This window comes from Hippoglossus stenolepis, chromosome 10 (genome assembly GCF_022539355.2).
Source record: "Hippoglossus stenolepis isolate QCI-W04-F060 chromosome 10, HSTE1.2, whole genome shotgun sequence".
NCBI lineage: Eukaryota > Metazoa > Chordata > Actinopteri > Pleuronectiformes > Pleuronectidae > Hippoglossus > Hippoglossus stenolepis.
Window position 1 is genome coordinate 26477180 of NC_061492.1, and position 25387 is coordinate 26502566.

Consider the following 25387-nt stretch of genomic DNA (forward strand, 5'->3'; position numbering starts at 1 on the left):
CCCCTCATGCCAAAAATCTGCTTAATATGTAGTCCTCATATAGAGGACATATCAGATATTAAACTGATAAGAACAGATACTACATGATCTTAGCCAAAGGCCGAGCGATAAGCCCCAAGTGTTGGATGTCACGCCAAGCTCTTGGCACAAATCTCACTTGTTGTGGTACCCGTTCGTAGGTGTGCATAACAATGGCTGCTGCTTATCACCTCCCCCAAGCTCTCCTTTGTGGCGCTTGATTTCTGACCTAGACAGCTCTTTGACTTTTCACAATTTCATAAGGCTCAGCCATACAGCAAAGCCTGCCAAAAATATATTCAACTCATGTTTGTTCCTCTCCGGAAGTCTTTAGTAAAGGCGAAAGACTTGTGCGTTATGAAGAGAAACCAGAGTCAGCATGGCCCTCTGTTGGAGAGCAGCAGAGGAGCCTCTCGGTCACAGTCACCACCTTCACGGTAGGCCTCTCTTTGCTTTCGCATGTCAGATCCCAGTATGCAACATTCCCAACCCGCCCCCATCTGCCAACCAAAATTATACACGTCTTTATTACCTCCTGCCTGACTACTGTGATTGGCTTTTAAGCCTGCCTAAGCAATACATCCCTGAACCCTTACATTCGCTCCAAAATGCTGACTCTGGTTTCTCACCAAGTCTCCCAGAAGGTCTTGAGTGAAAGCAAGTTTCCATTCTTGACAAACGCTTCTAACTCAATTTGGAATCCAGTTCAAGCTCATTGTGACCCCGTGCATGGTCACGTCACTAAGCAGTGAGCCATCAGAGCGGTTTCACACACTTGTGTGTGCCAGGCCGTTACCTCAGTTTCATTGAGCCAGTGTAGAATTCACTTTTGATACGCGACAATTGTTTAGTGTTTGGTTTTCTACAAGGTAAGAACAGAGTGCACCGTTCCCAGCGGCACTGCAATGCTAGGTCGATGCGTGGAGAGAAAGGAGCAAGCTCCAAATTTACTGCCCCTCATGCCAAAAATCTGCTTAATATGTAGTCCTCATATAGAGGACATATCAGATATTAAACTGATAAGAACAGATACTACACTTGATCTTAGCCAAAGGCCGAGGCGATAAGCCCCAAGTGTTGGATGTCCACGCCAAGCTCTTGGCACAAATCTCACTTGTTGTGGTACCCGTTCGTAGGTGTGCATAACAATGGCTGCTGCTTATCACCTCCGCCCAAGCTCTCCTTTGTGGCGCTTGATTTCTGACCTAGACAGCTCTTTGACTTTTCACAATTTCATAAGGCTCAGCCATACAGCAAAGCCTGCCAAAATATATTCAACTCATGTTTGTTCCTCTCCACGGAAGTCTTTAGTAAAGGCGAAAGACTTGTGCGTTATGAAGAAACCAGAGTCAGCATGGCCCTCTGTTGGAGAGCAGCAGAGGAGCCTCTCGGTCACAGTCACCACCTTCACGGTAGGCCTCTCTTTGCTTTCCATGTCAGATCCCAGTATGCAACATTCCCAACCCGCCCCCATCTGCCAACCAAAATTATACACGTCTTTATTACCTCCTGCCCTGACTACTGTGATTGGCTTTTAAGCCTGCCTAAGCAATACATCCTGAACCACTTACATTCGCTCCAAAATGCTGACTCTGGTTTCTCACCAAGTCTCCCAGAAGGTCTTGAGTGAAAGCAAGTTTCCATTCTTGACAAACGCTTCTAACTCAATTTGGAATCCAGTTCAAGCTCATTGTGACCCCGTGCATGGTCACGTCACTAAGCAGTGAGCCATCAGAGCGGTTTCACACACTTGTGTGTGCCAGGCCGTTACCTCAGTTTCATTGAGCCAGTGTAGAATTCACTTTTGATACGCGACAATTGTTTGAGTGTTTGGTTTTCTACAAGGTAAGAACAGAGTGCACCGTTCCCAGCGGCACTGCAATGCTAGGTCGATGCGTGGAGAGAAAGGAGCAAGCTCCAAATTTCTGCCCCTCATGCCAAAAATCTGCTTAATATGTAGTCCTCATATAGAGGACATATCAGATATTAAACTGATAAGAACAGATACTACTTGATCTTAGCCAAAGGCCGAGGCGATAAGCCCCAAGTGTTGGATGTCACGCCAAGCTCTTGGCACAAATCTCACTTGTTGTGGTACCCGTTCGTAGGTGTGCATAACAATGGCTGCTGCTTATCACCTCCGCCCAAGCTCTCCTTTGTGGCGCTTGATTTCTGACCTAGACAGCTCTTTGACTTTTCACAATTTCATAAGGCTCAGCCATACAGCAAAGCCTGCCAAAAATATATTCAACTCATGTTTGTTCCTCTCCACGGAAGTCTTTAGTAAAGGCGAAAGACTTGTGCGTTATGAAGAAACCAGAGTCAGCATGGCCCTCTGTTGGAGAGCAGCAGAGGAGCCTCTCGGTCACAGTCACCACCTTCACGGTAGGCCTCTCTTTGCTTTCCGCATGTCAGATCCCAGTATGCAACATTCCCAACCCGCCCCCATCTGCCAACCAAAATTATACACGTCTTTATTACCTCCTGCCCTGACTACTGTGATTGGCTTTTAAGCCTGCCTAAGCAATACATCCCTGAACCACTTACATTCGCTCCAAAATGCTGACTCTGGTTTCTCACCAAGTCTCCCAGAAGGTCTTGAGTGAAAGCAAGTTTCCATTCTTGACAAACGCTTCTAACTCAATTTGGAATCCAGTTCAAGCTCATTGTGACCCGTGCATGGTCACGTCACTAAGCAGTGAGCCATCAGAGCGGTTTCACACACTTGTGTGTGCCAGGCCGTTACCTCAGTTTCATTGAGCCAGTGTAGAATTCACTTTTGATACGTGACAATTGTTTGAGTGTTTGGTTTTCTACAAGGTAAGAACAGAGTGCACCGTTCCCAGCGGCACTGCAATGCTAGGTCGATGCGTGGAGAGAAGGACAAGCTCAAATTACTGCCCCTCATGCCAAAAATCTGCTTAATATGTAGTCCTCATATAGAGGACATATCAGATATTAAACTGATAAGAACAGATACTACACTTGATCTTAGCCAAAGGCCGAGGCGATAAGCCCCAAGTGTTGGATGTCCACGCCAAGCTCTTGGCACAAATCTCACTTGTTGTGGTACCCGTTCGTAGGTGTGCATAACAATGGCTGCTGCTTATCACCTCCGCCCAAGCTCTCCTTTGTGGCGCTTGATTTCTGACCTAGACAGCTCTTTGACTTTTCACAATTTCATAAGGCTCAGCCATACAGCAAAGCCTGCCAAAAATATATTCAACTCATGTTTGTTCCTCTCCACGGAAGTCTTTAGTAAAGGCGAAAGACTTGTGCGTTATGAAGAGAGACCAAGTCAGCATGGCCCTCTGTTGGAGAGCAGCAGAGGAGCCTCTCGGTCACAGTCACCACCTTCACGGTAGGCCTCTCTTTGCTTTCCGCATGTCAGATCCCAGTATGCAACATTCCCAACCCGCCCCCATCTGCCAACCAAAATTATACACGTCTTTATTACCTCCTGCCCTGACTACTGTGATTGGCTTTTAAGCCTGCCTAAGCAATACATCCCTGAACCACTTACATTCGCTCCAAAATGCTGACTCTGGTTTCTCACCAAGTCTCCCAGAAGGTCTTGGTGAAAGCAAGTTTCCATTCTTGACAAACGCTTCTAACTCAATTTGGAATCCAGTTCAAGCTCATTGTGACCCGTGCATGGTCACGTCACAAAGCAGTGAGCCATCAGAGCGGTTTCACACACTTGTGTGTGCCAGGCCGTTACCTCACTTTCATTGAGCCAGTGTAGAATTCACTTTTGATACGCGACAATTGTTTGAGTGTTTGGTTTTCTACAAGGTAAGAACAGAGTGCACCGTTCCCAGCGGCACTGCAATGCTAGGTCGATGCGTGGAGAGAAAGGAGCAAGCTCCAAATTTCTGCCCCTCATGCCAAAAATCTGCTTAATATGTAGTCCTCATATAGAGGACATATCAGATATTAAACTGATAAGAACAGATACTACATTGATCTTAGCCAAAGGCCGAGGCGATAAGCCCCAAGTGTTGGATGTCCGCCAGCTCTTGGCACAAATCTCACTTGTTGTGGTACCCCGTTCGTAGGTGTGCATAACAATGGCTGCTGCTTATCACCTCCGCCCAAGCTCTCCTTTGTGGCGCTTGATTTCCGACCTAGACAGCTCTTTGACTTTTCACAATTTCATAAGGCTCAGCCATGGCAAAGCCTGCCAAAAATATATTCAACTCATGTTTGTTCCTCTCCACGGAAGTCTTTAGTAAAAGCGAAAGACATGCGTTATGAAGAGAAACCAGAGTCAGCATGGCCCTCTGTTGGAGAGCAGCAGAGGAGCCTCTCGGTCTGATCACCACCTTCACGGTAGGCCTCTCTTTGCTTTCCATGTCAGATCCCAGTATGCAACATTCCCAACCCTTCCCCATCTGCCAACCAAAATTATACCGTCTTTATTACCTCCTGCCCTGACTACTGTGATTGGCTTTTAAGCCTGCCTAAACAATACATCCCTGAACCACTTACATTCGCTCCAAAATGCTGACTCTGGTTTCTCACCAAGTCTCCCAGAAGGTCTTGAGTGAAAGCAAGTTTCCATTCTTGACAAATGCTTCTAACTCAATTTGGAATCCAGTTCAAGCTCATTGTGACCCCGTGCATGGTCCGTCACTAAGCAGTGAGCCATCAGAGCGGTTTCACACACTTGTGTGTGCCAGGCCGTTACCTCAGTTTCATTGAGCCAGTGTAGAATTCACTTTTGATACGCGACAATTGTTTGAGTGTTTGGTTTTCTACAAGGTAAGAACAGAGTGCACCGTTCCCAGCGGCACTGCAATGCTAGGTCGATGCGTGGAGAGAAAGGAGCAAGCTCAAATTACTGCCCCTCATGCCAAAAATCTGCTTAATATGTAGTCCTCATATAGAGGACATATCAGATATTAAACTGATAAGAACAGATACTACACTTGATCTTAGCCAAAGGCCGAGCGATAAGCCCCAAGTGTTGGATGTCACGCCAAGCTCTTGGCACAAATCTCACTTGTTGTGGTACCCCGTTCGTAGGTGTGCATAACAATGGCTGCTGCTTATCACCTCCGCCCAAGCTCTCCTTTGTGGGGCTTGATTTCATGACCTAGACAGCTCTTTGACTTTTCACAATTTCATAAGGCTCAGCCATACAGCAAAGCCTGCCAAAAATATATTCAACTCATGTTTGTTCCTCTCCACGGAAGTCTTTAGTAAAGGGGACTTGCGTTTGAAGAGAAACCAGAGTCAGCATGGCCCTCTGTTGGAGAGCAGCAGAGGAGCCTCTCGGTCACAGTCACCACCTTCACGGTAGGCCTCTCTTTGCTTTCCGCATGTCAGATCCCAGTATGCAACATTCCCAACCCGCCCCATCTGCCAACCAAAATTATACACGTCTTTATACCTCCTGCCCTGACTACTGTGATTGGCTTTTAAGCCTGCCTAAGCAATACATCCCTGAACCACTTACATTCGCTCCAAAATGCTGACTCTGGTTTCTCACCAAGTCTCCCAGAAGGTCTTGAGTGAAAGCAAGTTTCCATTCTTGACAAACGCTTCTAACTCAATTTGGAATCCAGTTCAAGCTCATTGTGACCCCGTGCATGGTCACGTCACTAAGCAGTGAGCCATCAGAGCGGTTTCACACACTTGTGTGTGCCAGGCCGTTACCTCAGTTTCATTGAGCCAGTGTAGAATTCACTTTTGATACGCGACAATTGTTTGAGTGTTTGGTTTTCTACAAGGTAAGAACAGAGTGCACCGTTCCCAGCGGCACTGCAATGCTAGGTCGATGCGTGGAGAGAAAGGAGCAAGCTCCAAATTTCTGCCCCTCATGCCAAAAATCTGCTTAATATGTAGTCCTCATATAGAGGACATATCAGATATTAAACTGATAAGAACAGATACTACATTTGATCTTAGCCAAAAGGCCGAGAAGCGATAAGCCCCAAGTGTTGGATGTCCACGCCAAGCTCTTGGCACAAATCTCACTTGTTGTGGTACCCCGTTCGTAGGTGTGCATAACAATGGCTGCTGCTTATCACCTCCGCCCAAGCTCTCCTTTGTGGCGCTTGATTTCTGACCTAGACAGCTCTTTGACTTTTCACAATTTCATAAGGCTCAGCCATACAGCAAAGCCTGCCAAAAATATATTCAACTCATGTTTGTTCCTCTCCACGGAAGTCTTTAGTAAAAGGCGAAAGACTTGTGCGTTATGAAGAGAAACCAGAGTCAGCATGGCCCTCTGTTGGAGAGCAGCAGAGGAGCCTCTCGGTCTGATCACCACCTTCACGGTAGGCCTCTCTTTGCTTTCCATGTCAGATCCCAGTATGCAACATTCCCAACCCGACCCCATCTGCCAACCAAAATTATACACGTCTTTATTACCTCCTGCCCTGACTACTGTGATTGGCTTTTAAGCCTGCCTAAACAATACATCCCTGAACCACTTACATTCGCTCCAAAATGCTGACTCTGGTTTCTCACCAAGTCTCCCAGAGGTCTTGGTGAAAGCAAGTTTCCATTCTTGACAAACGCTTCTAACTCAATTTGGAATCCAGTTCAAGCTCATTGTGACCCCGTGCATGGTCACGTCACTAAGCAGTGAGCCATCAGAGCGGTTTCACACACTTGTGTGTGCCAGGCCGTTACCTCAGTTTCATTGAGCCAGTGTAGAATTCACTTTTGATACGCGACAATTGTTTGAGTGTTTGGTTTTCTACAAGGTAAGAACAGAGTGCACCGTTCCCAGCGGCACTGCAATGCTAGGTCGATGCGTGGAGAGAAAGGAGCAAGCTCCAAATTTCTGCCCCTCATGCCAAAAATCTGCTTAATATGTAGTCCTCCTATAGAGGACATATCAGATATTAAACTGATAAGAACAGATACTACACTTGATCTTAGCCAAAGGCCGAGGCGATAAGCCCCAAGTGTTGGATGTCACGCCAAGCTCTTGGCACAAATCTCACTTGTTGTGGTACCCGTTCGTAGGTGTGCATAACAATGGCTGCTGCTTATCACCTCCTTAAAGCTCTCCTTTGTGGCGCTTGATTTCTGACCTAGACAGCTCTTTGACTTTTCACAATTTCATAAGGCTCAGCCATACAGCAAAGCCTGCCAAAAATATATTCAACTCATGTTTGTTCCTCTCCCGAGTCTTTAGTAAAGCGAAAGACTTGTGCGTTATGAAGAGAAACCAGAGTCAGCATGGCCCTCTGTTGGAGAGCAGCAGAGGAGCCTCTCGGTCACATCACCACCTTCACGGTAGGCCTCTCTTTGCTTTCCCATGTCAGATCCCAGTATGCAACATTCCCAACCCGCCCCCATCTGCCAACCAAAATTATACACGTCTTTATTACCTGCCCTGACTACTGTGATTGGCTTTTAAGCCTGCCTAAGCAATACATCCCTGAACCACTTACATTCGCTCCAAAATGCTGACTCTGGTTTCTCACCAAGTCTCCCAGAAGGTCTTGAGTGAAAGCAAGTTTCCATTCTTGACAAACGCTTCTAACTCAATTTGGAATCCAGTTCAAGCTCATTGTGACCCGTGCATGGTCACGTCACTAAGCAGTGAGCCATCAGAGCGGTTTCACACGCTTGTGTGTGCTAGGCCGGTTACCTCAGTTTCATTGAGCCAGTGTAGAATTCACTTTTGATACGCGACAATTGTTTGAGTGTTTGGTTTTCTACAAGGTAGAACAGAGTGCACCGTTCCCAGCGGCACTGCAATGCTAGGTCGATGCGTGGAGAGAAAGGAGCAAGCTCCAAATTACTGCCCCTCATGCCAAAATCTGCTTAATATGTAGTCCTCATATAGAGGACATATCAGATATTAAACTGATAAGAACAGATACTACACTTGATCTTAGCCAAAGGCCGAGAAGCGATAAGCCCCAAGTGTTGGATGTCCACGTCAAGCTCTTGGCACAAATCTCACTTGTTGTGGTACCCGTTCGTAGGTGTGCATAACAATGGCTGCTGCTTATCACCTCCGCCCAAGCTCTCCTTTGTGGCGCTTGATTTCTGACCTAGACAGCTCTTTGACTTTTCACAATTTCATAAGGCTCAGCCATACCGCAACCTGCCAAAAATATATTCAACTCATGTTTGTTCCTCTCCACGGAAGTCTTTAGTAAAGGCGAAAGACTTGTGCGTTATGAAGAGAAACCAGAGTCAGCATGGCCCTCTGTTGGAGAGCAGCAGAGGAGCCTCTCGGTCATGATCACCACCTTCACGGTGGGCCTCTCTTTGCTTTCCGCATGTCAGATCCCAGTATGCAACATTCCCAACCGCCCCCATCTGCAACCAAAATTATACACGTCTTTATTACCTCCTGCCCTGACTACTGTGATTGGCTTTTAAGCCTGCCTAAACAATACATCCCTGAACCACTTACATTCGCTCCAAAATGCTGACTCTGGTTTCTCACAAGTCTCCCAGAAGGTCTTGAGTGAAAGCAAGTTTCCATTCTTGACAAACGCTTCTAACTCAATTTGGAATCCAGTTCAAGCTCATTGTGACCCGTGCATGGTCACGTCACTAAGCAGTGAGCCATCAGAGCGGTTTCACACACTTGTGTGTGCCAGGCCGTTACCTCAGTTTCATTGAGCCAGTGTAGAATTCACTTTTGATACGACGACAATTGTTTGAGTGTTTGGTTTTCTACAAGGTAAGAACAGAGTGCACCGTTCCCAGCGGCACTGCAATGCTAGGTCGATGCGTGGAGAGAAAGGAGCAAGCCCAAATTTCTGCCCCTCATGCCAAAAATCTGCTTAATATGTAGTCCTCATATAGAGGACATATCAGATATTAAACTGATAAGAACAGATACTACACTTGATCTTAGCCAAAGGCCGAGAAGCGATAAGCCCCAAGTGTTGGATGTCACGCCAAGCTCTTGGCACAAATCTCACTTGTTGTGGTACCCCGTTCGTAGGTGTGCATAACAATGGCTGCTGCTTATCACCTCCGCCCAAGCTCTCCTTTGTGGCGCTTGATTTCTGACCTAGACAGCTCTTTGACTTTTCACAATTTCATAAGGCTCAGCCATACAGCAAAGCCTGCCAAAATATATTCAACTCATGTTGTTCCTCTCCACGGAAGTCTTTAGTAAAGGCGAAAGACTTGTGCGTTATGAAGAGAAACCAGAGTCAGCATGGCCCTCTGTTGGAGAGCAGCAGAGGAGCCTCTCGGTCACAGATCACCACCTTCACGGTAGGCCTCTCTTTGCTTTTCGCATGTCAGATCCCAGTATGCAACATTTCCCGACCCGCCCCCATCTGCCAACCAAAATTATACACGTCTTTATTACCTCCTGCCCTGACTACTGTGATTGGCTTTTAAGCCTGCCTAAGCAATACATCCCTGAACCACTTACATTCGCTCCAAAATGCTGACTCTGGTTTCTCACCAAGTCTCCCAGAAGGTCTTGAGTGAAAGCAAGTTTCCATTCTTGACAAACGCTTCTAACTCAATTTGGAATCCAGTTCAAGCTCATTGTGACCCCGTGCATGGTCACGTCACTAAGCAGTGAGCCATCAGAGCGGTTTCACACACTTGTGTGTGCCAGGCCGTTACCTCAGTTTCATTGAGCCAGTGTAGAATTCACTTTTGATACGCGACAATTGTTTGAGTGTTTGGTTTTCTACAAGGTAAGAACAGAGTGCACCGTTCCCAGCGGCACTGCAATGCTAGGTCGATGCGTGGAGAGAAAGGAGCAAGCTCCAAATTACTGCCCTCATGCCAAAATCTGCTTAATATGTAGTCCTCATATGAGGGACATATCAGATATTAAACTGATAAGAACAGATACTACACTTGATCTTAGCCAAAGGCCGAGCGATAAGCCCCAAGTGTTGGATGTCACGCCAAGCTCTTGGCACAAATCTCACTTGTTGTGGTACCCGTTCGTAGGTGTGCATAACAATGGCTGCTTCTATCACCTCGCCCAAGCTCTCCTTTGTGGCGCTTGATTTCTGACCTAGACAGCTCTTTGACTTTTCACAATTTCATAGGCTCAGCCATACAGCAAAGCCTGCCAAAAATATATTCAACTCATGTTTGTTCCTCTCCACGAAGTCTTTAGTAAAGGCGAAAGACTTGTGCGTTATGAAGAGAAACCAGAGTCAGCATGGCCCTCTGTTGGAGAGCAGCAGAGGAGCCTCTCGGTCTCAGTCACCACCTTCACGGTAGGCCTCTCTTTGCTTTCCATGTCAGATCCCAGTATGCAACATTCCCAACCCCCCCATCTGCCAACCAAAATTATACACGTCTTTATTACCTCCTGCCTGACTACTGTGATTGGCTTTTAAGCCTGCCTAAGCAATACATCCCTGAACCACTTACATTCGCTCCAAAATGCTGACTCTGGTTTCTCACCAAGTCTCCCAGAAGGTCTTGAGTGAAAGCAAGTTTCCATTCTTGACAAACGCTTCTAACTCAATTTGGAATCCAGTTCAAGCTCATTGTGACCCGTGCATGGTCACGTCACTAAGCAGTGAGCCATCAGAGCGGTTTCACACACTTGTGTGTGCCAGGCCGATACCTCAGTTTCATTGAGCCAGTGTAGAATTCACTTTTGATGCGCGACAATTGTTTGAGTGTTTGGTTTTCTACAAGGTAAGAACAGAGTGCACCGTTCCCAGCGGCACTGCAATGCTAGGTCGATGCGTGGAGAGAAAGAGCAAGCTCCAAATTTCTGCCCCTCATGCCAAAATCTGCTTAATATGTAGTCCTCATATAGAGGACATATCAGATATTAAACTGATAAGAACAGATACTACACTTGATCTTAGCCAAAAGGCCGAGCGATAAGCCCCAAGTGTTGGATGTCTCGCCAAGCTCTTGGCACAAATCTCACTTGTTGTGGTACCCGTTCGTAGGTGTGCATAACAATGGCTGCTGCTTATCACCTCCGCCCAAGCTCTCCTTTGTGGCGCTTGATTTCTGACCTAGACAGCTCTTTGACTTTTCACAATTTCATAAGGCTCAGCCATACAGCAAAGCCTGCCAAAATATATTCAACTCATGTTTGTTCCTCTCCACGGAAGTCTTTAGTAAAGGCGAAAGACTTGTGCGTTATGAAGAGAAACCAGAGTCAGCATGGCCCTCTGTTGGAGAGCAGCAGAGGAGCCTCTCAGTCCAGTCACCACCTTCACGGTAGGCCTCTCTTTGCTTTCCATGTCAGATCCCAGTATGCAACATTCCCAACCCGCCCCCATCTGCCAACCAAAATTATACACGTCTTTATTACCTCCTGCCCTGACTACTGTGATTGGCTTTTAAGCCTGCCTAAGCAATACATCCCTGAACCACTTACATTCGCTCCAAAATGCTGACTCTGGTTTCTCACCAAGTCTCCCAGAAGGTCTTGAGTGAAAGCAAGTTTCCATTCTTGACAAACGCTTCTAACTCAATTTGGAATCCAGTTCAAGCTCATTGTGACCCGTGCATGGTCACGTCACTAAGCAGTGAGCCATCAGAGCGGTTTCACACACTTGTGTGTGCCAGGCCGTTACCTCAGTTTCATTGAGCCAGTGTAGAATTCACTTTTGATACGCGACAATTGTTTGAGTGTTTGGTTTTCTGCAAGTAAGAACAGAGTGCACCGTTCCCAGCGGCACTGCAATGCTAGGTCGATGCGTGGAGAGAAAGGAGCAAGCTCAAATTTCTGCCCCTCATGCCAAAAATCTGTAATATGTAGTCCTCATATAGAGGACATATCAGATATTAAACTGATAAGAACAGATACTACACTTGATCTTAGCCAAAGGCCGAGAAGCGATAAGCCCCAAGTGTTGGATGTCCCGCCAAGCTCTTGGCACAAATCTCACTTGTTGTGGTACCCGTTCGTAGGTGTGCATAACAATGGCTGCTGCTTATCACCTCCGCCCAAGCTCTCCTTTGTGGCGCTTGATTTCTGACCTAGACAGCTCTTTGACTTTTCACAATTTCATAAGGCTCAGCCATACAGCAAAGCCTGCCAAAATATATTCAACTCATGTTTGTTCCTCTCCACGAAGTCTTTAGTAAAAGGCGAAAGACTTGTGCGTTATGAAGAAGAAACCAGAGTCAGCATGGCCCTCTGTTGGGAGCAGCAGAGGAGCCTCTCGGTCTGAGTCACCACCTTCACGGTGGCCTCTCTTTGCTTTCCGTATGTCAGATCCCAGTATGCAACATTCCCAACCCGCCCCATCTGCCAACCAAAATTATACACGTCTTTATTACCTCCTGCCCTGACTACTGTGATTGGCTTTAAGCCTGCCTAAACAATACATCCCTGAACCACTTACATTCGCTCCAAAATGCTGACTCTGGTTTCTCACCAAGTCTCCCAGAGTCTTGAGTGAAAGCAAGTTTCCATTCTTGACAAACGCTTCTAACTCAATTTGGAATCCAGTTCAAGCTCATTGTGACCCGTGCATGGTCACGTCACTAAGCAGTGAGCCATCAGGCGGTTTCACACACTTGTGTGTGCCAGCCCATTACCTCAGTTTCATTGAGCCAGTGTAGAATTCACTTTTGATCGCGACAATTGTTTGAGTGTTTGGTTTTCTACAAGGTAAGAACAGAGTGCACCGTTCCCAGCGGCACTGCAATGCTAGGTCGATGCGTGGAGAGAAAGGAGCAAGCTCCAAATTTCTGCCCCTCATGCCAAAAATCTGCTTAATATGTAGTCCTCATATAGAGGACATATCAGATATTAAACTGATAAGAACAGATACTACACTTGATCTTAGCCAAAGGCCGAGCGATAAGCCCCAAGTGTTGGATGTCACGCCAAGCTCTTGGCACAAATCTCACTTGTTGTGGTACCCGTTCGTAGGTGTGCATAACAATGGCTGCTGCTTATCACCTCCGCCCAAGCTCTCCTTTGTGGCGCTTGATTTCTGACCTAGACAGCTCTTTGACTTTTCACAATTTCATAAGGCTCAGCCATACAGCAAAGCCTGCCAAAAATATATTCAACTCATGTTTGTTCCTCTCCACGGAAGTCTTTAGTAAAGGCGAAAGACTTGTGCGTTATGAAGAGAAACCCAGAGTCAGCATGGCCCTCTGTTGGAGAGCAGGAGAGAGAGCCTCTCGGTCTGATCACCACCTTCACGGTGGGCCTCTCTTTGCTTTCCAGTCAGATCCCAGTATGCAACATTCCCAACCCGCCCCATCTGCCAACCAAAATTATACACGTCTTTATTACCTCCTGCCCTGACTACTGTGATTGGCTTTTAAGCCTGCCTAAACAATACATCCCTGAACCACTTACATTGCTCCAAAGCTGACTCTGGTTTCTCACCAAGTCTCCCAGAAGGTCTTGAGTGAAAGCAAGTTTCCATTCTTGACAAACGCTTCTAACTCAATTTGGAATCCAGTTCAAGCTCATTGTGACCCGTGCATGGTCACGTCACTAAGCAGTGAGCCATCAGAGCGGTTTCACACACTTGTGTGTGCAGGCCGTTACCTCAGTTTCATTGAGCCAGTGTAAATTCACTTTTGATCGCGACAATTGTTTGAGTGTTTGGTTTTCTACAAGGTAAGAACAGAGTGCACCGTTCCCAGCGGCACTGCAATGCTAGGTCGATGCGTGGAGAGAAAGAAGGCTCCAAATTTCTGCCCCTCATGCCAAAAATCTGCTTAATATGTAGTCCTCATATAGAGGACATATCAGATATTAAACTGATAAGAACAGATACTACACTTGATCTTAGCCAAAGGCCGAGCGATAAGCCCCAAGTGTTGGATGTCCGCGTAGCTCTTGGCACAAATCTCACTTGTTGTGGTACCCGTTCGTAGGTGTGCATAACAATGGCTGCTGCTTATCACCTCCGCCCAAGCTCTCCTTTGTGGCGCTTGATTTCCTGACCTAGACAGCTCTTTGACTTTTCACAATTTCATAAGGCTCAGCCATACAGCAAAGCCTGCCAAAATATATTCAACTCATGTTTGTTCCTCTCCCGGAAGTCTTTAGTAAAAGCGAAAGACTTGTGCGTTATGAAGAAACCAGAGTCAGCATGGCCCTCTGTTGGAGAGCAGCAGAGGAGCCTCTCGGTCTGAGTCACCACCTTCACGGTAGGCCTCTCTTTGCTTTCATGTCAGATCCCAGTATGCAACATTCCCAACCCGCCCCCATCTGCCAACAAAATTATACACGTCTTTATTACCTCCTGCCCTGACTACTGTGATTGGCTTTTAAGCCTGCCTAAACAATACATCCCTGAACCACTTACATTCGCTCCAAAATGCTGACTCTGGTTTCTCACCAAGTCTCCCAGAAGGTCTTGAGTGAAAGCAAGTTTCCATTCTTGACAAACGCTTCTAACTCAATTTGGAATCCAGTTCAAGCTCATTGTGACCCGTGCATGGTCACGTCACTAAGCAGTGAGCCATCAGAGCGGTTTCACACCTTGTGTGCCAGGCCGTTACCTCAGTTTCATTGAGCCAGTGTAGAATTCACTTTTGATACGCGACAATTGTTTGAGTGTTTGGTTTTCTACAAGGTAAGAACAGAGTGCACCGTTCCCAGCACTGCAGTGCTGTGTCGATGTTGGAGAAATGAGCTTCTCTGTTCTTGCTATGAAAACCAAACACTCAAGTGATGCTGTAAGTGAGGTGCTGGCTCAATAAGGCGAACAACGACACAACGCCTGTGGCGCTTCTGATCTTTCACTGCTGTGGCATTGTTGTGTAGATCTGTGACGAACTGGATTCAAATTGAGTTAAGAAGGGTTTGTCCAGGAAATGAGCTTGCTTTCTCTCAAGACCTTCTGGAGACTGTGAAGAACCAGAGTCTAATGGCCGAAGATGATTCGAGATGTGCTTGGGCAGGCAAACACCGTCACGAGTCGAGGCAGGCTAATAGGCGTGTATATTTTGGTTGGAATGTGATTGGAGCTGTTGCATACTGGGATCGACATGCGGGGAAGCTAGAGACTGGTGAGGGTCTGCTGCTCCAACAGATGGCCATGCTGACTTCTGGTTTCTGCTTTCTTTGCGTCTTTTATGCTCCTAGGCTCCGTGGAAGAACAAAGCATGGTTGAATATTTTTGGCGAGCTTTCTGCAACGAGCAATTGTGGTAGTCTGTCTAGGTCGAAAATCAGCCGCAAAGGAAGGCTTGGCAGTGACCTGGCAACGGCATTGTTGTACACACCTGCGGCGTACCGCGAGTGCAATTCTGTGCCAAGGCTGGCGTCGGACTTTTCCGGGCTTATACCGACTTCTTTAAGAAGGTGAAGTGTGATATCGGCCTTATCGGTTATTGTCTGTTATGTCTCTATGTGAGACTGCAATAAACAGATTTTGTGAGCGGAGAACGTGACTTGCTCACTCTCTCCAGCGTCGACTAACACATTACAGTGCTCAAACGTGATTGCTGTTTGTGAAAACCAAACGCTCAAGCAGTTGTCGCGTATCAAAAAAGTGAGTTCTACGCTGGCTCAATGGTGGCGGCCTGGCTGACAAGTGTGTGAGCAACTCTGATGGCTCACTGCTAATGACCGTGACCGTGCACCTTGGTCACAATGGCTTGAACTCAATTGAGTTAGGCGTTTATCAGAATGGAACCTTGCTACTTCTCAACCTGGGAGACTGATGGCTCAGAGTCGCGACACATGTAGTGTGATTCGGATGCTCAACAGGCAACCAGTCACGATCAGGAAGGTTAACGTGTGCTCTTTGGTTACGGTGAATGTTGATCTATTTATCTTGAGCTACGAAACCTGCGGGTTAATTTGAGAGGTGAAGACTCTGCTTCTTCTGAAGATTTCTCTCTGGTTTGTGTCTTTCGGCTTTACTAAAGACTCGTGAAAGAACAAACATGGGTTGATCTTTTGGCGAGGTTTGCTGTGGCTGGTATGAGTATTGAAAGTCAGAGAGCGTCGTCGAAATCAGCGCCCAAGGGGCGGAGGTGGCAGCTTATATGCGCACCTACGGCGGTGCTACAACAGGTGAATGTGCCAAGGCTTTGGCGTGGGCATCAACACTTGAGGCTTATACTTCTGTTTGCCCCCAGCTAGATCAAGTGTGTATCTGTTCTTCTCGGTTTTATGTGTTCTCTGTATGGGGCTACATGTTCAGCGCATTTTTATTGGCGGGCTTCTCTTTCTCTCGCATGGAAGCGTACGCTGTTATGCGATGCATCAGTGTTATGTTCTTTTGTATCAAATATTCGCGATCAATGGTGGTGGCGGCATGTTTTACAGTGTGTGAAACCGCTCAATGTACTGCTATTGACGTGACCGTGCAGATGTGAAACTGACCAGTTGAGCCATTTGTCAGAATGGAAACTGCTTCTCGAGACTCGGAGACGGTGAAAACCAGAGTCGGCATTTTTGAAAGCTGATGTAGTGGTTCGAGATGTATTGTAGGCAGGCTTAAAGCCAATCGCAGGCAGTCTGGCAAAGGTAATAAGACGTGTATGTTTGGTTGGCAAGGAAGCGAGGTGGGAATGTTACTGCATAAGTCTGACATCTTGACTGAAATTCCCGTGGTGCCGAGGACGACTCCTCTGCTGCTTCTGGGCCGTGCTGCCGTTTCTCTTCGCCAACGCAGTCTTTCGCCTTTTTTAAGGCTTCGTGAAGAACAAACATGAAGTTGAATATATTTTGGCGAGCTTTGTGCTGAGCCTTATGGTGTTGAAGTCAAAGGTGTCTGATCGAAATCAGCGCCGCATGAAACGGCGGGCGGTGATAAGCGGCGGCCATATTATGCGCACCTGCGGCGATTACCAGCAGAATGACAAAGTGGCGTCGGACATCAACGCTTGAAACTCTACGCTTTCTTTGCCAGCGAATCCAAGTGTAGTATCTGTTCTTATCGGTTTATTATCTGATATGTCCTCTATGTGAGTGCATATTAAGCGGTTTTTGGCATGAGCTGAACGCTTTCTCTCCGCATCGACCTAACGACTACGCAGTCTGTGAAGGCGCTATCACTGTTCTTACCTTGTGAAACCAGGCACTCAGTGTCAGCATGTATAAGTATTCTTGGCTCAGTGAACGTGAGGTAATGGCCTGGCTTTTACACAATCGTCAAGTGCTGTGGTCGGCTCACTGCTGTTGGCGTGACCATGCGAGGTCGCACTGAAGGAGTGAATTCCAAATTGAAGTTAGAAAGCGTTTGTCAGGAAGCAGAAGCGCTTTCACTCAAGACGTTCTGCGATGAGAAACCGGAAGTCGGCATTTTGGGCGTGCTCAGTGATTCGGAAATGATATTGCTTGGGCAAAATCGATCGGGAAGGTAATAAGGCGTGTGTTTTGGTTGGCGGATTGGAAATGTTGCGCTCGCAAGATCTGACTGCTGTCGAGCTCTGCCATAACTTTCTCCAACGAAGGCCATGCTGGCTTTCTGGTTTCTCTTCTTAGCTTTGCGTCTTTTAAGCCTTTTCTAAAGACTTCCGTGGAAGAATTAAGCGTGAAGTTGATATATTTTTGGCGAGCTTTGCTGCTAACGAGCTCTAAATTGTGAATTTCTTAGTTTGCCGTTCTTTGGGGAACTTATAAACTTCTGTCTTTCCCTTAATAAGATCAAGTGCGTATCTGTTCTTGTCGGTTTAATATCTGATATGTCTATATGAGGACTACTCTTGTGGTGTATGGCAGTAAACAGCTCCTTTCTCTCGCGCGTCGACTAACTGCCGTGCATGAAGCAGTGCCTGTTCTTCCTTGTGAAAACCAAACACTCAAGCAATTGTCGCGAAGAATTCTACGCTGGCTCAATGAGCTGAGGTAGCGACACAACACACAGTGTGCATCTGGCTGCTGCTGGCATATGCTGGTGATACAATGACGAACTGGATTCAAATTGGTTAAGCGTTATCAATGACTTCTCACTCGGAAGCTGCAGAGACGGAAGCCGAGTCGCTTTTGGGCATGTGAAGTGGTTCAGGATGTGAAGCGGCGGCAATCGGTCACGGTGAGGCGTGGGCGTGTATATTGGTTGTGTGAATGCTGGTTCTGACTGTGCAGGCGAAACTTCCGTGAAGGTGACTTGTGACGGAAGGCTCTCTGCTGCTCTCAACAGAGGCCATGCTGACTGGCATGCTGCCAGCGCTGGAAGTCTTTAAGCCTTTGAGACTCGTGAAGAACAACGAGACATTGTATATTTTTGGCGAACTTTTGCTGAGCGGCGTGAAAGTATCAGGGCTATGCGTCGAAATCAGCCATGGCGATGTAACAACGGCCATTGTTATCTTTTTTCGACGTTACACAACTGAGGCGGATTTATGCCAAGGCAGAACTTGTCGCTTCTCGGCCTTTTAGCCAGTAATGTTCTTATCGGTTTGTATCTGATATGTCTATATGAGACCTGTAACCGAGATTTTGGCATGAGGAGGCAGGCTTGCTCCTTCTTCTCGCGCATTGATTGCGTGCGGTGCAGCTGAAACAGTACATGTTCTTGTGAAGCCCAACGCTCAGGACGGTGTGTCGTGCAATCAAAAGTGGATTCTCCGCTGGCTCAATGAAGCGAGGTAACGACGCAGCGAAGTGTGTGGGCGCTCTGATGGCTCGCTGGCAGTGGCGTGATGTGCGGTGATGCAATGACTTGAACTGGATTTCAGAACGTTCAGAAAGGTTTGTCAGAATGGACGCTTTCGCTCAAGGTCTTCTGGGAGAGTGGATGCAAGTCGGCATTTTGGAGAAATGGTATTCCGAGAATGTATTGCTTAGGCAGGCCATCTGTGAAGCGTGTATATTTCAGTTGTGTATACTGAGATCTGACATCTTGGCTGAAAGTCTTGACTAATGATGTGAATGCTCTGCTGCTCTCCAACAGAGATGCTGACTCTGGTTTCTCTTCATGGCATGATCTTTGTACTAAAGATTGGTGAGTTTCTTGGCGGGCTTCTGTGGCTGGTATAGTGTGAGTCGAGGCGTCTGGAGTCGAAATCAAAGCCGCCCTGAGAGAGCTTTGAGTTGAGGCGGCCGTTGTTATCTTACGGCGTTTACAACAAGGTTGCCAGGCTGGCGTGAATGCTTGGGGCTTGTAAACTGTCCGACATGTGGGATCAGGGTGTGGTATCTGTTCTTGTCGGTTTGAATATTTATGTCCTATGTGAGACTTTCATGTTGCGCGATTTTTGGCGTGAACTGAACTTGCTGCTTTCTCTCCAGCGCGTTTCGATTAACCCCGTGCCGCGAAGCCAGAGCTTTGTTGTTGCCTTGTAGCAAACGAAACGATCAAAAGTGAATTCTACGCTGTCCGTGAGGTGGTAGTGACAGCTTCTACCGGTCAATGAAGCGCTCTGTCGCTGCTTTGGCGTGACTATCTGGCAGTACTGGCGAGCAATTCTGATGGTTCAGAAGCGTTGTCAGAGTGGAAACTTGCTTTCGCTGGTCTGGCAGACGTTGAAGCAGGCGTCCGGATGAGTCAATGATTCGCCAGAGCAGCTTAAGCCCGTTTGTAGTCGGTGGGCTGAGTCGATGTGTGGTGGTTGGCGAATGAAGCGAGAGAATTGCTGTTACATGCTGGGTAACAAAGCGAAGGCTGCGTGAGTGACCGACGAAAACATGTTTGCTCTCCGGAGTCGTTTCTCTTCGCAGCGCAGTCTTTTAAGCGTTTACTAAAGACGTATCAGTTGAATATATTTTTGGCGAGAACGCTGTGGCTGAGCCTTCTGAATTGTGAAAGTCGAAGCTGTCTAGATCAAATCAGCGCCTGAAGAAGTGGCGAGCAGCCATTGTTATGCGCACCTGCGGCAGTGCACAACGAGTTTACTGTCCAAGAGCTTGTGAACGGCAAGGAGACTTATGTTTAACTCAGATCAAGTGTAGTATCTGTTCTTATCAGTTTAATATCTGTTCATCTCTGAGACCTATGTGGTGAGGCAATGGTGGGCTTGCTCCTTTCTCTCTGCGTCGACTAACATTGGCGTGCTTGCTGCAGCGTGCGTTTCTGTTTACCTTGTAGAAACCAGGCATGACCTTGTCGCGTCGATCTGCTGGCTGAAGCGGGCTAAGTAACGGCGCTTTTTGGGTGTGAAGGCATCTGTGCTCTGCTAGCGTGACATGTGCGACTGCAGACTGGATGGCGTCAGAATGGAAACTGCTTTCGCTCGACGCTTTGGAGGGCGGTGAAAAGAGTCGGCGTTTGGAGCGAATCTTGAAGATATTCGAAGAATGTATTGCTTAGGCGAGCTTAATGATCAGCGTGGTAACTGGGCGTGTATAATTTGGTTGGCTTGAAGAAGCGGTACGGGGTCTGCATCTTGACGGAGCCTACCGTGGTGGTGACTGGCGAGGAAGCTTTCTCTGCTGCTTTCTCAGGGCCATGCTGACTCTGGACTCTATGCAGGTCTTTAAGCCTTTTGAAGTTCGATGGAAAGGGAATGACATGATTGAATGTTATTTTTGGCGGGCTTTGCTGTATGTGGCTTGTAATCAGAGCTGTGTCAGAAATCAGCAGCTTGAAGGCGGCGGCCGTTGGTGCACTGCGGCGAGTGCCCTGGCTAGTTGTGCCAGGCTTACGTGGTCTCCCAACGCTTGAGGTTTTATCGCTTTCTGTTGCAACTGGATCAAGTGTGGCTGTCTGTTCTTGTCGGTTTAATATCTGATATGTCCTCATATGAGCTGCATATTAAGCAGAATTTTGGCATGAAGAGGCTGACAATTTGTTGCTGCTGTCGGCGCATCGACCTAGCGTACGTGTCGTGGAAGCGATGCCTTACCTTGTGAAAACCAGGCCTTCAGGCGGTCTGAAGCGTCAAAGTGATTCTACGCTGGCTCAGTGAGTGAGGTAGCGACCTGGCACACGCTTGTGTGTGGTATCTGATGTTCGCTGCAGTGACATTGACCGTGCTGTAACAATGACGAACTGATTTCAGATTGGTTGAAGCGTTTGTCAGGGTGAACTGCTTTCGCTCGAGGATGCTTCTGGAACAGTGAAAACCAGAGTCAGCATTTAATAAGTCGATTCGAAGATGTGCTGAACGAGCAAAAGCCAATCTGTGTCGAAGCAGAAGTGGTGATGTTGCAATACTGGATCGATAATGTGGAAAACGAAACTACCGATGGTGTGACGAGAGGAGCTCTCTGCTGCTCTCCAACGGAAGGCGCATGCTGTCTGGTTTCTGCTTCATAACGCAAGTCTTCGCCTTTGGAGCTTCCGTGGGCAAGCATGGTTGAATATGACTTTGGCGGGCTTTGCTGGCCTTATGAAATTATTGGCTCAGGCTGTGCAGGTCGTCATGGTGACTGGCGGCCATTATTATGCGCCTGAGCGGTACTGAAGGCAATTTGTGCCAGGCTGGCGTGGATATCAATACTTGGGGCTATGTAAGATCAAGTGTGGTATCTGTTCTTATCGGTTGTATCTGTCTGTCTTTCTGTGAGGACACATATTGGCTGGATTTTGGCATGGTGAAAATTTGAGCCAGCACTACCGCGTGCGACCTGGCCGATACGTGCGCTGAAACGGTCGCCTTACCTTGTAGAAAACCAAACGCTAGCGCGTATCAAAGTGAATTCTACACTGGCTCAATGGTTGGCTTTACAAAGTGTGGTACCCGGCTGATGTGCAACTGGTGTCGACCGTAGTCACAATGGCGTTCCAAATCGAGGTTGAAGCGTTTATCAGAATGGAAACGCTTTCTCAAGACGCTGCCAGAAGACTGATGACAAGTCAGCATTTGAAATAGTGTTCGGTATAGGCAGGCAAAAGCTTGTCGTATTCGAAGGCTTGAGAAGATAACAAAAAGGCGATGTCTTTGATTGGCAGAGGCAGGTGTGTTACATACTGAGATCTATTGTCTGAAGAAGCTAAGAGAGGCCTACCGTGAAGGTGTGACTGTATTCCGAGAGGAGCTCTCTGCTGCTCTCCAACTGAAGAGAAGACATGCTGACTCTGGTTTCTCTTCATGGCACAGAGTCTTTGCCTTTAAGACTCGTGAAGGCATTAAACATGAGTTGAATATGACACGGCAGACTTGCCTGCTGAAGTGTGAATCAAGCCAGCCTGAAGGCTGGAAGAGGTAATCTGACCGTTGTTATGCACCCAAGATACCTGACGAATTTATGCCTTGGCGTGAACATGAAACATCGCGCCTTTTTGACTATCAGTGGCGAGTATCTGTTCTTATCGGTTTAATAACGATATGTCTATGAAGGACTACAGCGGGTTACGGCATGGCGTGTGGGCTTATCTTTCTCTCGCATCGACTATACGACCGCGCTACCTTGTAAGCAGGCACTCAATTGTGGCGTATCAAAAGTGAATTCTGCTGGCTCGTGAGCGAGGTAGCGACTGGCACGCACAGGTGTGTGAGCGCTCTGATAACTGCCTTGGTATTGACCGTACATGAATCTGGCAACTGAATTCAAGTGAGGATGGCTGTTTGTCAGAATGACTACTCACTGAGATCTTCTGAAGACAGTGAAGGCTTCAGAGTCGGCATTTTGGGCAGATGCTGAAGTATTCGAAGATCTTATTGCTGAGCAGCAAGAAACCAATCTGTGTCGACAGAAAATGACGATGTGTTACAGTTGTGCAGGCGTCCAATACCTACTGAGATCTGACGCGAAAGCGAAGGCCCTACGTGAGTGGTGACGTGACGAGGCTCTGCGCATGGCGGAAATCTGGACTCTGCTCTGCCGCACAGTCTTTAAGCCTGCAAAGACTTCATTGGGCATGAGTTGAATGTATTTTTGTCGAGGCTTTTGCTGTGGCGAGCCTTAACGAAATTGTGAAAGTCGGAAACTGTCTGGAAATCGAGAAATCAGCGCCTGCTTGAGCGGAAGGTGATAAGCGGCGGCCATTGTTATGCACGCCTAAAGCGGTACCCGCAACAAATAGTTTTGCCAGGCAACGATGAACATCCGCGGAACTTTATCGCTTCTCGTACAACTGAATCGAAGTATTGTTTGTTCTTATCGATTTAATATCTGATATGTCTATGTGAGACTTTACATGATAAGCAGATTTTTAATGAAGGCGACGGAGCTTGCTCTTTCTCTCCCTGTGTGCAGTATGCGCGAACGTGCATATTCTTGCAACAAACACTGAAACAACAATAAGTAATCAAGCTACGCTGAAAACAAACTAGTGAGGCCAGCGACGAGTGTGTGGTGGCTCTTTAGTGGCGTGACCATGCGAAGATGCAATGAGAGGCGAACTGGATTCCAAATTGAGTTGGCATTTGTCAAGTGAAACTTTGCTTTCACTCAAGACTGTCTGTAAGCCAGAGTCGGCATTTTGGCGAATGTAGTGGTTCGAAGATGTATTGCTTAGGCAGGCTTAAAAGCCAATGCAATAGTCAGGCAGGCTCCAACCTAAGGCGTGTATATTTTGGTTGGCGTGGCGGACTAATGTTGCATGCTGGGCTCTGACAGCGCGGAAAACGAAGCCCCTACCGTGAAGGTGACGACTGTGAGCTCCTCTGCTGCTTCAACGGAGGCAAACAGTTCTTCATGCCTTTCGCCTTTTGCAAAGACTTCCGTGAGAGAGAACAAGCGAGTTGAGCTTTTGAGCTTTGCTACGTAACTGGCCTTATGTGAAAGTCAATGCCAGATCAAGCCTGAAGAAGAGCTGAGCGGAGGAGTGGCGGCAGCCATTGACCGCGCACCTACGGCGGGTGAGTGAGTTTGTCGAAGCGCCTGGCGTGGACATCAACGCGGGAGGCGCTGTCAGCTGCCGGCCTTTTTGGCAAGATTCGAGGTGGCCAGTATCTGTTCTTGCTCGGTTCGATATGTCTGCATGTGAGACTACGCTATTAAGCAGTTTTTGACGTGAAGGCGTGAGCCGGGCACTCGCCTCTCCCGCATCGACCTAACGTGTTCTGCAGGCGTGCGCTCTGTTGCCCCTGTGAAACCAACGCTCAAACGGTATGCGGCGTGTCCAAGTGAGTCAGCTGGCTCAATGAGCAGGTGGCGACCTGGCACGCAGAGGTGTGTGAAACGCTCTGATGGCCGCTGCTTGGTGTACGCGGTCTGTGAAGCGGACTAGTTCAAATTGATTAAACGTTTGTCAATGCTTTCACTCCAAGTGCTTCACCAGGAAGACTTTGTGAAACCAGAGTCAGCGTTTTGGGTGAATGTGGTGTTAGGCGAGCTTAAAGCCAATCACAGCCAGTCGGAAGCAGAGGCAATAGGCGATGTACCCGGTTACGGCGAATGAGCAGACTAGTATGTTACGCTGCAGAGATCTGACATCTTGAAAAGCAAGAAGCCTACGTGGTGACTGTGACGACTCCTCTGCTGCTCTCAGCGAGAGGGTGCTGACTGCGGTCTAAGCCTTTTTACAAGACGTGGAGACAGGCGTGGTTAATTCTGTTTTGGCGAGGCTTTTGCTGTAACGGTATAGCCGTGAGTCAAGAGAGAGCTGTCTAGGTCGAAATCAGCGCCACAAGCAGGCCGGAGGTGATAAGCGGCAGCCGATGTTATGCGCACCTGTTTCCTGGCTGAAAGTGAACTGTGCCGAAAACTGGCGTGAACATCGGGGCTTAACTTTCTCGGCCTTTGCTTTAGATCAATTAATCTGTTCTCGGTTTAATATCGATATATCTCTATATGGTTCAAGCAGATTTTTGGCATGAAAAACATGGGCCTTCTCTCCGCGCGTCGACGTGCAGTACGCTGAAACGATTGCGCGTACAGCAGCAAGCGCTAAAACGACCATTAGCGTATCCTTGCTGTGTGAAACGGTGGCGACACAACGCACACGAAGTATTGTGAGCCCGTACGATGTTTCACTGTAGTGGCGTGAGCCATGCTAGCAAGTCTATCGAAGCTTGAACGTTAAGTAGTAGAAGCATTTATCAAGAATGGAAACGCTTTCATCAGACCTTCTCTGAAGACGGTGAAAACGGGTCGCATTTGAAGCGATAAGAGCAGGCAAAAGCCAATCACGGCGTGGCGTGTATATTTTGTTGAAATCGGAAGCGAGTTGAAGAAATGTTGTACTGAAATCACGTGCGAAAGCGAGAAAGAAGGTGATGTTGAAGGCTCTCCTCTGTCTGCTTTCTCCAACAGAGGGCCATGCTGACTTTCTGATTTCTTCATAGCAGCACAAGTCTTTAGCCTTTGCAAAGACTTTCCGTGAAGGTACAAACGTGGTTGATGTTTTGCTGTAGCTGAGCGCAAAGCGTAATCAGCGCCCTGGCGGCTCTTCGGCAGCCGTGTGCGCCTGCAGCAGACTGCCACAGATTTGTGTAGGCTGGCGTCGCTCAACTGCTGACGCTTCTGCGACGCTGTGTAAGTGTAGTATCTCTGTTCTTGTCGGTTATTATGCGATATGTCGCTCGCGAACTACATATTAAGCAGATTTTTAATGGTGAAGGCGAACTGTGCTCTCTCCGTCGACCTGGCGACCACGTGCATGGCTGCGCTCTGCGCAGCGAAGCAAACGCTAAGCGTTGTGCGTATCAAAAGTGAATTGCTATTCAATGGCTGG

At 47.6% G+C, this 25387-nt stretch overlaps 26 non-coding genes and 5 pseudogenes across 26 annotated transcripts; 1 reads left to right on the plus strand and 30 right to left on the minus strand.

The window, feature by feature from the left end:
- LOC124853095 lies at nt 1-109 on the minus strand (annotated as a pseudogene).
- Nucleotides 110-285: 176 nt separating this feature from the next.
- Nucleotides 286-395, minus strand: LOC124853714. Its single transcript, XR_007034053.1, has one exon. It is a non-coding gene; the product is annotated as a U5 spliceosomal RNA (small nuclear RNA).
- A 498-nt stretch (nt 396-893) lies between these two features.
- Nucleotides 894-1085, minus strand: LOC124854375. Its single transcript, XR_007034619.1, has one exon. It is a non-coding gene; the product is annotated as a U2 spliceosomal RNA (small nuclear RNA).
- A 176-nt stretch (nt 1086-1261) lies between these two features.
- LOC124853806 lies at nt 1262-1370 on the minus strand. Its single transcript, XR_007034145.1, has one exon. It is a non-coding gene; the product is annotated as a U5 spliceosomal RNA (small nuclear RNA).
- Nucleotides 1371-1869: 499 nt separating this feature from the next.
- Nucleotides 1870-2058, minus strand: LOC124852711. The gene has a single exon (XR_007033134.1). It is a non-coding gene; the product is annotated as a U2 spliceosomal RNA (small nuclear RNA).
- A 175-nt stretch (nt 2059-2233) lies between these two features.
- LOC124853699 lies at nt 2234-2343 on the minus strand. Its single transcript, XR_007034038.1, has one exon. It is a non-coding gene; the product is annotated as a U5 spliceosomal RNA (small nuclear RNA).
- Nucleotides 2344-2844: 501 nt separating this feature from the next.
- Nucleotides 2845-3032, minus strand: LOC124852797. Its single transcript, XR_007033220.1, has one exon. It is a non-coding gene; the product is annotated as a U2 spliceosomal RNA (small nuclear RNA).
- Nucleotides 3033-3208: 176 nt separating this feature from the next.
- On the minus strand, nt 3209-3319 carry LOC124853612. The gene has a single exon (XR_007033952.1). It is a non-coding gene; the product is annotated as a U5 spliceosomal RNA (small nuclear RNA).
- A 500-nt stretch (nt 3320-3819) lies between these two features.
- On the minus strand, nt 3820-4009 carry LOC124852691. The gene has a single exon (XR_007033114.1). It is a non-coding gene; the product is annotated as a U2 spliceosomal RNA (small nuclear RNA).
- A 170-nt stretch (nt 4010-4179) lies between these two features.
- On the minus strand, nt 4180-4291 carry LOC124853788. Its single transcript, XR_007034127.1, has one exon. It is a non-coding gene; the product is annotated as a U5 spliceosomal RNA (small nuclear RNA).
- Nucleotides 4292-4788: 497 nt separating this feature from the next.
- On the minus strand, nt 4789-4975 carry LOC124852703. The gene has a single exon (XR_007033126.1). It is a non-coding gene; the product is annotated as a U2 spliceosomal RNA (small nuclear RNA).
- A 179-nt stretch (nt 4976-5154) lies between these two features.
- On the minus strand, nt 5155-5259 carry LOC124854051 (annotated as a pseudogene).
- Nucleotides 5260-5759: 500 nt separating this feature from the next.
- On the minus strand, nt 5760-5951 carry LOC124853487. Its single transcript, XR_007033828.1, has one exon. It is a non-coding gene; the product is annotated as a U2 spliceosomal RNA (small nuclear RNA).
- A 179-nt stretch (nt 5952-6130) lies between these two features.
- LOC124853183 lies at nt 6131-6243 on the minus strand. The gene has a single exon (XR_007033526.1). It is a non-coding gene; the product is annotated as a U5 spliceosomal RNA (small nuclear RNA).
- A 497-nt stretch (nt 6244-6740) lies between these two features.
- LOC124854266 lies at nt 6741-6931 on the minus strand. Its single transcript, XR_007034510.1, has one exon. It is a non-coding gene; the product is annotated as a U2 spliceosomal RNA (small nuclear RNA).
- A 174-nt stretch (nt 6932-7105) lies between these two features.
- LOC124853968 lies at nt 7106-7213 on the minus strand (annotated as a pseudogene).
- A 496-nt stretch (nt 7214-7709) lies between these two features.
- LOC124854158 lies at nt 7710-7899 on the minus strand. Its single transcript, XR_007034406.1, has one exon. It is a non-coding gene; the product is annotated as a U2 spliceosomal RNA (small nuclear RNA).
- A 173-nt stretch (nt 7900-8072) lies between these two features.
- On the minus strand, nt 8073-8187 carry LOC124853568. Its single transcript, XR_007033909.1, has one exon. It is a non-coding gene; the product is annotated as a U5 spliceosomal RNA (small nuclear RNA).
- A 499-nt stretch (nt 8188-8686) lies between these two features.
- On the minus strand, nt 8687-8876 carry LOC124854175. The gene has a single exon (XR_007034423.1). It is a non-coding gene; the product is annotated as a U2 spliceosomal RNA (small nuclear RNA).
- A 178-nt stretch (nt 8877-9054) lies between these two features.
- LOC124853650 lies at nt 9055-9164 on the minus strand. Its single transcript, XR_007033990.1, has one exon. It is a non-coding gene; the product is annotated as a U5 spliceosomal RNA (small nuclear RNA).
- A 504-nt stretch (nt 9165-9668) lies between these two features.
- Nucleotides 9669-9854, minus strand: LOC124852849. The gene has a single exon (XR_007033270.1). It is a non-coding gene; the product is annotated as a U2 spliceosomal RNA (small nuclear RNA).
- Nucleotides 9855-10028: 174 nt separating this feature from the next.
- LOC124853643 lies at nt 10029-10139 on the minus strand. The gene has a single exon (XR_007033983.1). It is a non-coding gene; the product is annotated as a U5 spliceosomal RNA (small nuclear RNA).
- A 496-nt stretch (nt 10140-10635) lies between these two features.
- Nucleotides 10636-10822, minus strand: LOC124854405. Its single transcript, XR_007034649.1, has one exon. It is a non-coding gene; the product is annotated as a U2 spliceosomal RNA (small nuclear RNA).
- Nucleotides 10823-10999: 177 nt separating this feature from the next.
- Nucleotides 11000-11110, minus strand: LOC124853510. Its single transcript, XR_007033852.1, has one exon. It is a non-coding gene; the product is annotated as a U5 spliceosomal RNA (small nuclear RNA).
- A 497-nt stretch (nt 11111-11607) lies between these two features.
- Nucleotides 11608-11795, minus strand: LOC124854303. Its single transcript, XR_007034547.1, has one exon. It is a non-coding gene; the product is annotated as a U2 spliceosomal RNA (small nuclear RNA).
- A 177-nt stretch (nt 11796-11972) lies between these two features.
- On the minus strand, nt 11973-12084 carry LOC124853672. The gene has a single exon (XR_007034012.1). It is a non-coding gene; the product is annotated as a U5 spliceosomal RNA (small nuclear RNA).
- Nucleotides 12085-12577: 493 nt separating this feature from the next.
- Nucleotides 12578-12765, minus strand: LOC124854337. The gene has a single exon (XR_007034581.1). It is a non-coding gene; the product is annotated as a U2 spliceosomal RNA (small nuclear RNA).
- Nucleotides 12766-12942: 177 nt separating this feature from the next.
- LOC124853600 lies at nt 12943-13055 on the minus strand. Its single transcript, XR_007033940.1, has one exon. It is a non-coding gene; the product is annotated as a U5 spliceosomal RNA (small nuclear RNA).
- Nucleotides 13056-13546: 491 nt separating this feature from the next.
- LOC124852844 lies at nt 13547-13731 on the minus strand. The gene has a single exon (XR_007033265.1). It is a non-coding gene; the product is annotated as a U2 spliceosomal RNA (small nuclear RNA).
- Nucleotides 13732-13908: 177 nt separating this feature from the next.
- On the minus strand, nt 13909-14016 carry LOC124853923 (annotated as a pseudogene).
- Nucleotides 14017-16770: 2754 nt separating this feature from the next.
- LOC124853143 lies at nt 16771-16890 on the plus strand (annotated as a pseudogene).
- The last annotated feature ends 8497 nt before the right edge of the window (nt 16891-25387 follow it).